At 36.2% G+C, this 13,261-nt stretch overlaps 1 pseudogene; it reads right to left on the reverse strand.

Annotated features, from left to right (window-relative positions):
• LOC138319646 (phospholipase B1, membrane-associated-like) overlaps positions 1-13,261 on the reverse strand; it is a 32,201-nt pseudogene that overhangs the window by 5,418 nt on the left and 13,522 nt on the right.

The raw sequence follows: 13,261 nt of genomic DNA on the forward strand, positions 1-13,261 counted from the left end.
CATATGTAGGTTCCCCGAGGGCCCTTGTGCATATTGCATTTTGAGACCAATCGGTCAACAAGATGGCCGCCAGGCAGCCATCCTGGATTTTGATAGTTAAAGATTGTTATCTCTATTTCTCAGAAAGTACTGAAGGGAACTGTCTCAAATTTCATATGTATGTTCTTCTAGGGCCCTAGTTGTGCATATTGCGTTTTGGGTCCGATCGGTCATCAAGATGGCCGCCAGGCAGCCATCTTGGATTTTGATAATTAGATATTGTTATCGCTATTTCTCACAAAGTACTGAAGGGATCTTTCTCAAACTTCATATGTAGGTTCCCCTAAGGCTCTAGTTGTGCATATTGCGTTTTTGGACCGATCGGTCAACAAATGGCCGCAAGGCAGCCATCTTGGATTTTGATAGATAGAGTTTGTTATCACTATTTATCACAAAGTACTGAAGGGATCTGTCTCAAATTTCATATGTATGTTCTTATAGGGCCCTAGTTGTACATTTCGCGTTTTTGGACCGATCGGTCAACAATAGGCCGCCAGACAGCCATCTTGGATTTTGATAGATAAAGTTTGTTATCTTTATTTATCAGAAAGTACTGAAGGGATCTGTCTCAAATTTCATATGCATGTTCTTATAGGGCCCTAGTTGTGCATATTGCGTTTTGGGTCCGATCGGTCAACAAGATGGCCGCCAAGCAGCCATCTTGGATTTTGATAATTAGATATTGTTATCGCTATTTCTCACAAAGTACTGAAGGGATCTTTCTCAAACTTCATATGTAGGTTCCCCTAGGGCTCTAGTTGTGCAAATCGCGTTTTTGGACCGATCGGTCAACAAAATGGCCGACAGGCAGCCATCTTGGATTTTGATAGATAAAGTTTGTTATCACTATTTATCAGAAAGTACAGAAGGGATCTTTCTCAAATTTCATATGTAGGTTTCCCTAGGGCTCTAGTTGTGTATATTGCGTTTTTGGACCGATCCGTCAAGAAGATGGCCGCCAGGTAGCCATCTTGGATTTTGATAGTTGAAGTCTGTTGATCTGTCTCAAATTTCATATGTAGGTTACCCTAGGACCTAGTTGTGCATATTGCGTTTTTGACCAATCAGTCAACAAGATAGCCGCCAGGCAGCCATCTTGGATTTTGATAGTCAAAGTTTGTTATCGCTATTTCTCACAAAGTACTGAAGGGATCTTTCTCAAATTTCATATGTAGGTTCCTCTAGAGCTCTAGTTGTGCATACTTCGATTTGGGATCGATCGATCAAACAGATGGCTGCCAAGGAGTCAACTTGGATTTTGATAGTTAAAGTTTGTTACTGCTATTTCTCAGAAAGTACTGAAGCGATCTGTCTCAAATTTTATATGTTGTATGTTTAAAAAAGTTTGAAAAGCAGAGAAAAGATCCCTCTTTCCATTGTCAGACAGATCATTGTATGTTTAAAAAAGTTTGAAAAGCAGAGAAAAGATCCCTCTTTCCATTGTCAGACAGATCATTCTTTGGTGGGCGCCAAGATCCCTCTGGGGTCTCTTGTTGTTTCTTCATGAATACCAGTTATATTTCATCGAGTGAGGTGGAAACTTTGATATTTTTGCACAAGTGAAAAACATGAGTTTCCACCTCATGAGATGAAATGTTACTGGTATTCATCAAGAAACAAGGAATATTCTACTTATTACATTTTCTCGCTTCCATATATAGAAGACCATCACTACTAATTCTGCTAAAGGTTATTCCGCTATTTTATAATACAGAGTTATTCGCCCATTATTGATAGTTTTGTGAGCATTTTAAACGTCATATTTTACAAAATAATGAGGTAACGATCAAAATTATAATTTCGCTGTCAACGCTGCATTCCAAATGGTCAAAAACGAATGAAGATATAAAAATCATATTTTCATTGGAGTGATGTATATCGCTTTTATGTTCTTCGTTCCACTTTATATTTCACTGCAAAAATGTAATAAATAAAGTTATTCTTCTCAATGTAAGCCTACCATCATCTGACGGTGCTTTGTCATAATTGTCTTTTGATCTGAGAATTATTTATCATCTGAACGGTTTAATCTGAATATAAAATATGCTTAGATCTTGTGTGGATTTTGTACAATTTATATCCGTTCAATATGAAGAACGTATGTTCTTACCTCGTCTTCGCAGTAGCTACACAGATCGTTTCCACCAATAAACAGGGTGATCAGCTTCCAGTCGTTGTCCATGTCTATATCCGGGTCTTCTCTCATACGGTTGACAAGGTCCTCAGTCTCTCCAAACATTTCACTTTGGGGACAAACATATTGAGGACTACATTAATCTCTCGTTTTACAGCATGTACTGTGCAATATCTCCGCAAAGGTCTACATCGAATTTGAATCGCTGTTTTGATAGTTAAGGAACTTATTGACTGTTTATGCATCCTACACATCTGTTTATTGTAGTACTCAAGATTATTTAATCAAACACGGGATTAGTCTTACCATGCTTTCTGCATATGAAAGAAGTATCTGACCTTGCGGATAGGTATTGCTGATGATGCTATGTGTTTGCTAGCATAGTGTCATATTTTCCAGACTTTGGTTTGCTCTCAAAATAATGACACCAAAATAATGCCAGTCAATATCAGGTGATATATGTAATATGCGAAGATGGAATACCTAGATTGTAATCTTATGCACGGCAGTCACACCCATATAAGTTTTCTAATAAAAACAAACTGCATCGCTAACTTTAATTTACGATACCAAAGACTGACAACTTCCTTCACTAACAGGAATATCTAATAAAAATGATTTTCTATTGAACAGAACATAAGAGAAGTATATATACTTAGATATCCATATTTAAGTTAGACAAACGTTTAAGTGCTACAAATGTAAAGGAGTGTAAATCGGTACTCTGAGAAAAATTATTAATGTTATGATATCCATTCTTCACTGAATTAGTGCAGTGTCCCGTATATCCTGTAAATATCTGTAGGATAATCAAATATTTGTGTAAATAAATTGAAAACTTCAATAAAATTATTTCAATTTAAATCTAATATATAAATATTTACAGCTGTGAAAACATGCTTTATTGTTGTTCTTTGTTCAGTCTGTTTGTAAACAGTTTCGTTTACATACCCCGTGACATTATTCTTATATTCTTAATATGTAAGACAACATTGTATCATCTAAGTACACTATAAACATAAAGGCCATACTGTGATTCAGCGCCGGGATCCGCCACATTTAACTTGCATTCCTGCTGTTTACTCCTCCCGTTCCTCTCGAAAATCCCTTCACATCCGGGTTATACTTCTTAATGATATCTGTACAGATACATAAAATATTCAAACGTTTATTCAATCGGAATTTCTTTGATATTCTTCCACTCATGTTTTATTATGAGACAATTCATTTATAAAAATCCATACACTTCGGTATTAATGTGAGTTTTCAAAAAAAAAAATGGATATCATTTGACTTTTATTTCAAAAAATTAAAAGCAAACAAAAAACAGCAGAATTGCAAAAAAACTTACTTGGTACTGTAATCTCCTTTTCGAAGGTTTTATCTCCTCCAACACTACAAGAACGGTACAAATATATTTAAGTGATCACATCTAGAAGTGTTGAATCGTGTATTTGAAAAGTCGACAAAAGGTGTTGACTAATCAGCAATATTCGGTGATATAGTTTCTAATAATCATAATGCATAGGTTGTGGTCAGAAGCGTTATCTACCTTGAAAAGCGCGGATGGATGGTAATAATCCCCCTTTACTTTCTTTGATATTCCAGGTTTTTTTTTTATCATTGTCGCTATATCTACCCCTGGATTATGTTTATAGCAAATCGGAAGTTCTGTGTGCGACAACAGATGGAGACAGGTAGATTAGAAAATAGTTTATCTCTTGGCTTTGAAGTTGGAACGTCGTTGCATGTGTAAGTGAGGTTTTTTTTTTTTTCCTGAAATGTACTATGATATCGTTCAGGGGCGAATAGTAACGGTGCATAAAACAGAAAATTATACAATTAAACAACCCTAATTTGTAACAGTGAGATGTTCCCAACACTACCGAAGGGGCTAATTTGGTACCTCTCCGTCACAATAACGTAGATGACTTGTGTGAAATTTTAATGCTTTAAATTCAGTTTTCTGTGGTTGCATGTCCCAACCTAAAGCTAGATGAGATGTCATAAGTGGTTTATTATGTCAAATATCGGGCTATGACCAATTACTGGTTTTTAATGCTAATTGTAAAAAAATTACAATGTCCAAAAAAACACAACGCATACTAATTCATGTAATCAATCAAGTTACCAAATTCTTGAATCTAGTAGACAGTTTCATGGTAAAAATTAAGAGGCAAAATAACGCAAATAACAAAGTGCAATTTTCAATGTGACGTAAATAAAAAAAATAATGTGTGGCAACTACAATTTTATCTAATCTGTTAAGATGTATCTTTAAATGTCATTTTTTAATCCAATTCCAAGCTACAAACACAATCCCCCAGTGTCAACCTGCAAATTACTTGTTGTTTTTTCATATTTATATCTCAGATGACATTAATAATCCCTAGTGCCTTACGCCTGTTAAATACAAAATTCAAATATCAGGTGCATTATAGGGAAAATCACCAGTGTCAGCCTTGAGTTAAATACAATATTCATAAATCCTGTGGCATTAATCCCATGTCGAAGCCTGTAAATACAATATTCATATATCCACTGATGTGTAAGGCATTAATTCCAGTTGTCAGCCAGTAATTACAGTGCCAGCCTACTAACACAATCCCAGTGCCAGCCTACAAACACAATATTTATATCTCAGGTGACATTAATCCCAGTGCCAGCCTACAAACACAATCCCAGTGTCAACCTGCAAATACGATATTTATATATCGGGTGGCATTAATACAAGTACCAGCCTGTAAATACGACATTTATATCTCAGATGGACTTAATCACAGTGTCAGCCTGTAAATACAATACCCATATCTCAGATGGCAGTAATTACAAAGCAAGCCTAAAAACACAATCCTAGTGTCAGCCTGTAAATACAATATCCATATCTCAGATGGCAGTAATTACAAAGCAAGCCTAAAAACACAATCCTAGTGCCAGCCTGTAAATACAATATCCATATCTCAGATGGCAGTAATTACAGTGCAAGCCTAAAAACACAATCCTAGTGTCAGCCTGTAAATACAATATCCATATCTCAGATGGCAGTAATTACAGTGCAAGCCTAAAAACACAATCCTAGTGTCAGCCTGTAAATACAATATCCATATCTCAGATGGCAGTAATTACAGTGCAACCCTAAAAACACAATCCTAGTGTCAGCCTGTAAATACAATATCCATATCTCAGATGGCAGTAATTACAGTGCAACCCTAAAAACACAATCCTAGTGTCAGCCTGTAAATACAATATCCATATCTCAGATGGCAGTAATTACAAAGCAAGCCTAAAAACACAATCCTAGTGTCAGCCTGTAAATACAATATCCATATCTCAGATGGCAGTAATTACAGTGCAAGCCTAAAAACACAATCCTAGTGTCAGCCTGTAAATACAATATCCATATCTCAGATGGCAGTAATTACAGTGCAAGCCTAAAAACACAATCCTAGTGCCAGCCTGTAAATACAATATCCATATCTCAGATGGCAGTAATTACAGTGCAACCCTAAAAACACAATCCTAGTGTCAGCCTGTAAATACAATATCCATATCTCAGATGGCAGTAATTACAAAGCAAGCCTAAAAGCACAATCCTAGTGTCAGCCTGTAAATACAATATCCATATCTCAGATGGCAGTAATTACAGTGCAACCTTAAAAACACAATCCTAGTGCCAGCCTGTAAATACAATATCCATATCTCAGATGGCAGTAATTACAGTGCAACCCTAAAAACACAATCCTAGTGCCAGCCTGTAAATACAATATCCATATCTTAGATGGCAGTAATTACAGTGCAACCCTAAAAACACAATCCTAGTGTCAGCCTGTAAATACAATATCCATATCTCAGATGGCAGTAATTACAGTGCAACCCTAAAAACAAAATCATAGTGCCAGCCTGTAAATACAATATCCATATCTCAGATGGCAGTAATTACAGTGCAACCCTAAAAACACAATCCTAGTGTCAGCCTGTAAATACAATATCCATATCTTAGATGGCAGTAATTACAAAGCAAGCCTAAAAACACAATCCTAGTGTCAGCCTGTAAATACAATATCCATATCTCAGATGGCAGTAATTACAAAGCAAGCCTAAAAACACAATCCTAGTGTCAGCCTGTAAATACAATATCCATATCTCAGATGGCAGTAATTACAGTGCAAGCCTAAAAACACAATCCTAGTGCCAGCCTGTAAATACAATATCCATATCTCAGATGGCAGTAATTACAAAGCAAGCCTAAAAGCACAATCCTAGTGTCAGCCTGTAAATACAATATCCATATCTCAGATGGCAGTAATTACAGTGCAAGCCTAAAAACACAATCCTAGTGCCTGTAAATACAATATCCATATCTCAGATGGCAGTAATTACAGTACAACCCTAAAAACACAATCCTAGTGCCAGCCTGTAAATACAATATCCATATCTCAGATGGCAGTAATTACAAAGCAAGCCTAAAAACACAATCCTAGTGTCAGCCTGCAAATACAATATCCATATCTCAGATGGCAGTAATTACAGTGCAAGCCTAAAAACACAATCCTAGTGCCAGCCTGTAAATACAATATCCATATCTCAGATGGCAGTAATTACAAAGCAAGCCTAAAAACACAATCCTAGTGCCAGCCTGTAAATACAATATCCATATCTCAGATGGCAGTAATTACAGTGCAACCCTAAAAACACAATCCTAGTGTCAGCCTGTAAATACAATATCCATATCTCAGATGGCAGTAATTACAGTGCAACCCTAAAAACACAATCCTAGTGTCAGCCTGTAAATACAATATCCATATCTCAGATGGCAGTAATTACAGTGCAACCCTAAAAACACAATCCTAGTGCCAGCCTGTAAATACAATATCCATATCTCAGATGGCAGTAATTACAGTGCAACCCTAAAAACACAATCCTAGTGTCAGCCTGTAAATACAATATCCATATCTTAGATGGCAGTAATTACAAAGCAAGCCTAAAAACACAATCCTAGTGTCAGCCTGTAAATACAATATCCATATCTCAGATGGCAGTAATTGCAAAGCAAGCCTAAAAACACAATCCTAGTGTCAGCCTGTAAATACAATATCCATATCTCAGATGGCAGTAATTACAGTGCAAGCCTAAAAACACAATCCTAGTGCCAGCCTGTAAATACAATATCCATATCTCAGATGGCAGTAATTACAGTGCAACCCTAAAAACACAATCCTAGTGTCAGCCTGTAAATACAATATCCATATCTCAGATGGCAGTAATTACAAAGCAAGCCTAAAAGCACAATCCTAGTGTCAGCCTGTAAATACAATATCCATATCTCAGATGGCAGTAATTACAGTGCAACCTTAAAAACACAATCCTAGTGCCAGCCTGTAAATACAATATCCATATCTCAGATGGCAGTAATTACAGTGCAACCCTAAAAACACAATCCTAGTGCCAGCCTGTAAATACAATATCCATATCTTAGATGGCAGTAATTACAGTGCAACCCTAAAAACACAATCCTAGTGTCAGCCTGTAAATACAATATCCATATCTCAGATGGCAGTAATTACAGTGCAACCCTAAAAACAAAATCATAGTGCCAGCCTGTAAATACAATATCCATATCTCAGATGGCAGTAATTACAGTGCAACCCTAAAAACACAATCCTAGTGTCAGCCTGTAAATACAATATCCATATCTTAGATGGCAGTAATTACAAAGCAAGCCTAAAAACACAATCCTAGTGTCAGCCTGTAAATACAATATCCATATCTCAGATGGCAGTAATTACAAAGCAAGCCTAAAAACACAATCCTAGTGTCAGCCTGTAAATACAATATCCATATCTCAGATGGCAGTAATTACAGTGCAAGCCTAAAAACACAATCCTAGTGCCAGCCTGTAAATACAATATCCATATCTCAGATGGCAGTAATTACAAAGCAAGCCTAAAAGCACAATCCTAGTGTCAGCCTGTAAATACAATATCCATATCTCAGATGGCAGTAATTACAGTGCAACCCTAAAAACACAATCCTAGTGCCAGCCTGTAAATACAATATCCATATCTCAGATGGCAGTAATTACAGTACAACCCTAAAAACACAATCCTAGTGCCAGCCTGTAAATACAATATCCATATCTCAGATGGCAGTAATTACAAAGCAAGCCTAAAAACACAATCCTAGTGTCAGCCTGCAAATACAATATCCATATCTCAGATGGCAGTAATTACAGTGCAAGCCTAAAAAACACAATCCTAGTGCCAGCCTGTAAATACAATATCCATATCTCAGATGGCAGTAATTACAAAGCAAGCCTAAAAACACAATCCTAGTGCCAGCCTGTAAATACAATATCCATATCTCAGATGGCAGTAATTACAGTGCAACCCTAAAAACACAATCCTAGTGCCAGCCTGTAAATACAATATCCATATCTCAGATGGCAGTAATTACAGTGCAACCCTAAAAACACAATCCTAGTGTCAGCCTGTAAATACAATATCCATATCTCAGATGGCAATAATTACAAAGCAAGCCTAAAAACACAATCATAGTGCCAGCCTGTAAATACAATATCCATATCTCAGATGGCAGTAATTACAGTGCAACCCTAAAAACACAATCCTAGTGTCAGCCTGTAAATACAATATCCATATCTCAGATGGCAGTAATTACAAAGCAAGCCTAAAAACACAATCCTAGTGCCAGCCTGTAAATACAATATCCATATCTCAGATGGCAGTAATTACAAAGCAAGCCTAAAAACACAATCCTAGTGTCAGCCTGTAAATACAATATCCATATCTCAGATGGCAGTAATTACAGTGCAAGCCTAAAAACACAATCCTAGTGCCAGCCTGTAAATACAATATCCATATCTCAGATGGCAGTAATTACAAAGCAAGCCTAAAAACACAATCCTAGTGTCAGCCTGTAAATACAATATCCATATCTCAGATGGCAGTAATTACAGTGCAACCCTAAAAACACAATCCTAGTGCCAGCCTGTAAATACAATATCCATATCTCAGATGGCAGTAATTACAGTGCAACCCTAAAAACACAATCCTAGTGCCAGCCTGTAAATACAATATCCATATCTCAGATGGCAGTAATTACAGTGCAACCCTAAAAACACAATCCTAGTGCCAGCCTGTAAATACAATATCCATATCTCAGATGGCAGTAATTACAGTGCAAGCCTAAAAACACAATCCTAGTGCCAGCCTGTAAATACAATATCCATATCTCAGATGGCAGTAATTACAGTGCAAGCCTAAAAACACATCATAGAGCCAGCCTGCAAATACGATATCTATATCTCAGATGGCATTTATCACAGTGCCAACATGTAAAAACAATTATAATACAGCTTACAGCATACAGCTCATAGATCGCTGTGGCAAGAAATTGTTTTATAATGTGATTTCAGACATCTAATGCATTAATATACAATTAAATGCACTTACAGTAATAGAGTCCCCGAGAGCAGCCACCACTTTGATATCAGCCGGTGTCAACTTGTGCACTGCAAGATAGCATATAAATGTCAAAATGATATTTAATTTTGTAGATTAAAATGGAAATAATATTCAACACAGATTCACATTACGATAACTATCTGGGGTTGTAAAGATAATCATTTTTATAATGCGGTGTACATTAAGGTATCGTATAGGTGACTGTACTCACCCGACGTTGCTGGGGGAAGTGGTTCCAGCACCTCACACGGAAACGTGTAGTCACCGACGTTATCCTAGCAACAAAATTATTAGAAAATATCTTACTTTTATAATAAATTGATGTTTGTTTCGTCAACCAGTCAAGGTGAGACAGTGTTGTATAATTATATAGGCGAATTATCGACGTTATTTTTTATCTTAAAAATTTTATCGTTTTTTAATGATAATATATTGGGGTTACACAGTGTATTTAAAGTGTAAGTGCAATGGATACAAGAATACATAGTTCCCACCAAATACCCTGTTCAATTACTTTTTAAAAGCGACCATGCCAATGAAAATTAGCGTCACAGCTTTAAACACCAAAGTAAATAAGCAATATTCTCAAAAAAGCTAATTCGAGGCAATTCATACTTGAACTTTGCCGAGCGTTGACCAAGCTATTCTGTATTTGCATATTACAGAAGTATCTGCCCTGGCAGGAAGGTATTGATTGTGTTTTCGAGTGTAACGCCATGCTTTTCAGAGAGCTTTGCTCACAAAAAATGATGTCACAATGGATATATATCTGTAAGGGAAGTCAGTCTGTAATATACAAAGACAAAATTGGCCACTTGCCCTTACCGACTGTTTGCTGGTCCACGATTTGATGTGAGCGTCATACTCTCGGAGGAAGGTCTGGTTTGTGCTCTGTTTTAGAATAAAGTCTCTGTATTGTGAGAAGTCGGCACCTACAAATATTCAATAGATTCTGTATTAATTTAGGAAATAGACACTATCTAATGAATGCGTATTCTGTATCTTTTACGTCCAGACACAGTCACTGAATGAGACGATAAGTCGAATCTCATATGGAGACAGGGTTCATGATGTTAGTGCCTGGCCCAACTATATTATGGAGCTAACTTTTAAAACTACTTATACTTTATTGTTGTTAATTTCGCGGGAAGAATTTTTGCGCATTGCCACCTTGACCACGAATGTAGCGAAATTTAATTCTCGTGAATAAAAGTAACTATACAGTTCTCCGATAGTGCGTAAATATTCACTTTTCTTGTAAATGACATATCCGTTATTGAAATATAATATACTTTACTTTTACAAAATACAAGCAAGATGTATTTCTTGTCAGGTCTGTAAAAGATTTCGAAAGGTGAAATAAATAGAAATCATCATTTCCAGATACATAACTTCTATTGTAGCTTCGTTGAATTAATGCGTGCTATCATCTCTATGATTTGTTACATTATTCCACCTGTTGAAAGTTAATGTATGATATCACCGATTACGATTACCATGTATGTCACCTGATCATTGTAGTGGTCATCGCTATCACCGAATAGAAAGCAAAAGGTCGCGTCATATACATGTATGATAATCCATTAACTTGTATCTCTGATTTCTTTTGAAATGTACTAAACCGCCATTTCACTTTCAATAAAATTTATTCAAATAATAAATTGAAATAGGATTTACAACATGCCTAAGCAAGTTATCTCCTAGATTTTACCAAAACAATTAAGTCATCTCATTTATATGTTTCACATCATGTCACATATGTGGTACACTTGAAGTGAAAACGTTTTCTCATTTTTTCAGCATTCATTGATTGACGTCAGGCGGGCAGACATGATGACTTGGAAAGTTGAAAACGAGACGCATTTTAAACAACACTTTTCAGAATTAAGTGGTCCGGAACGAGTCTATTGATTTTGCTGTCATAATCATTTACACACAATTATAATACGACAATGTCAGTTTGAGCCATTTGGTAGATATTTTAATCCAATTTCATTAAATAATATTTCACGATATTTTCTGATTCCCAAACGAATTATTATTGTTCTTGTAATAACTTCTGTAATGATAGCTTCTGTTGATTTTAATGTACTTTTGTCGAAAGATCCAGATAAAGGAAAGATTACACAACACCATTACATTGCATATACATTGAAACCTGAAGACACTTTCATAATCACAATTTGGTGCAATTTACTACATACTTGACCTCTGTATAAAGGACAATTGCCTATAAATTTACTGCGTAATTGACCTCTGTATAAAGGACACCTGTCTATAAAGGACAGTCACATCATCCCCATTTGGTGCAATTTACTACATACTAGTAATTGACCACTGTATACAAGACACTTGTCTATAAAGAACATGTTTACTGCGTATCTGTGCTGTTCTCCATGGACAGGTTTTACTATACTTACCCACAGAGACTGTTAAGATGCACACCAGCAGGACTGAGGACCTCATGATTTGTGATCCCACTTCAACTGCTCGACATCAACCTGTGGAGCTGTGACCAAACCACTGACTGATTAATCAACCCGGAATACACCCTGTCCACATAGTTTTACACCATATCTGGGAGATGTAACACATACGCAGGTAAAGTGATAACATAACAAGATAACCGGTTATCGAACACTATCACTGATAATTGCTATTATCATCAACAATGCACATGGTTTATAGCGATATGTAAACCCGTGGACAGCATAAACGTTAACGCAGTACATGTCCCAGGTGTATTTATAGATCACATGACAACAATAAACAAAGTCACGTGTTCAAACAATAAGGTGCAATATCTTTATCTATATATTTTAAAATAGAATATGGTATTATAAAATATTGAAATATGATTATACACAATAGATGGCTTGGTAATGCACATTTATATAATCGAGAACTATAGATCCGTTTATAGTTGCTGGGACTAAAGTATGTCGACTTGACTAGGTCACTCCAATATACACAGCGTGCTGTACATACTTAACCCAATTCTATAAATAACTGACTATCCATTGTCCCCGAATAAATTGCATACTAGAATACACTCTGACCCATTTTGTGGGAAGAATTAAGCATTTTTATGGATGTTTATATTTGTAAAATTATTCATAAAATTCAATTGATACATTTGCGTGTAATAGATTTGATCATTTTGTATGAGAAACATATGAAATCCTTTGTTAGACGAGATTATAGCACAATTTGTTCTATTCTTGTTATTAAACCAACACCGTGACCCAACTACCATATGAAACTTAATGACTGTCGTGAGACGGGATACCTCGGGTGAGATGAACCTGTAAAATAGACAGTGTTGTATAGAATATTCGTGTTTATCCTAGATTTAGGTCATGTCCTCTATATAAACTCAAGCCTTAACCAATAAATCTTTTAGCAGGTTTGTCACGCGTTCGTTCTGAAATCATTGTCCTGTTTTAGGACCCTGTCCTCCAAACATTTCGACTCCGTCTCGATTCTGTGAATCGCACTGGTATAACGAAAATCGTCTTGTCGATCTTACCATTATTTTACGTTTGCTGCTTTGAAACCACGAATTAAAAAAGAAAACCTTTCATCATTGCAATATCGGCAAACCAAT

Source organism: Argopecten irradians, chromosome 3 (genome assembly GCF_041381155.1).
Source record: "Argopecten irradians isolate NY chromosome 3, Ai_NY, whole genome shotgun sequence".
Classification (NCBI taxonomy): Eukaryota; Metazoa; Mollusca; class Bivalvia; order Pectinida; family Pectinidae; genus Argopecten; species Argopecten irradians.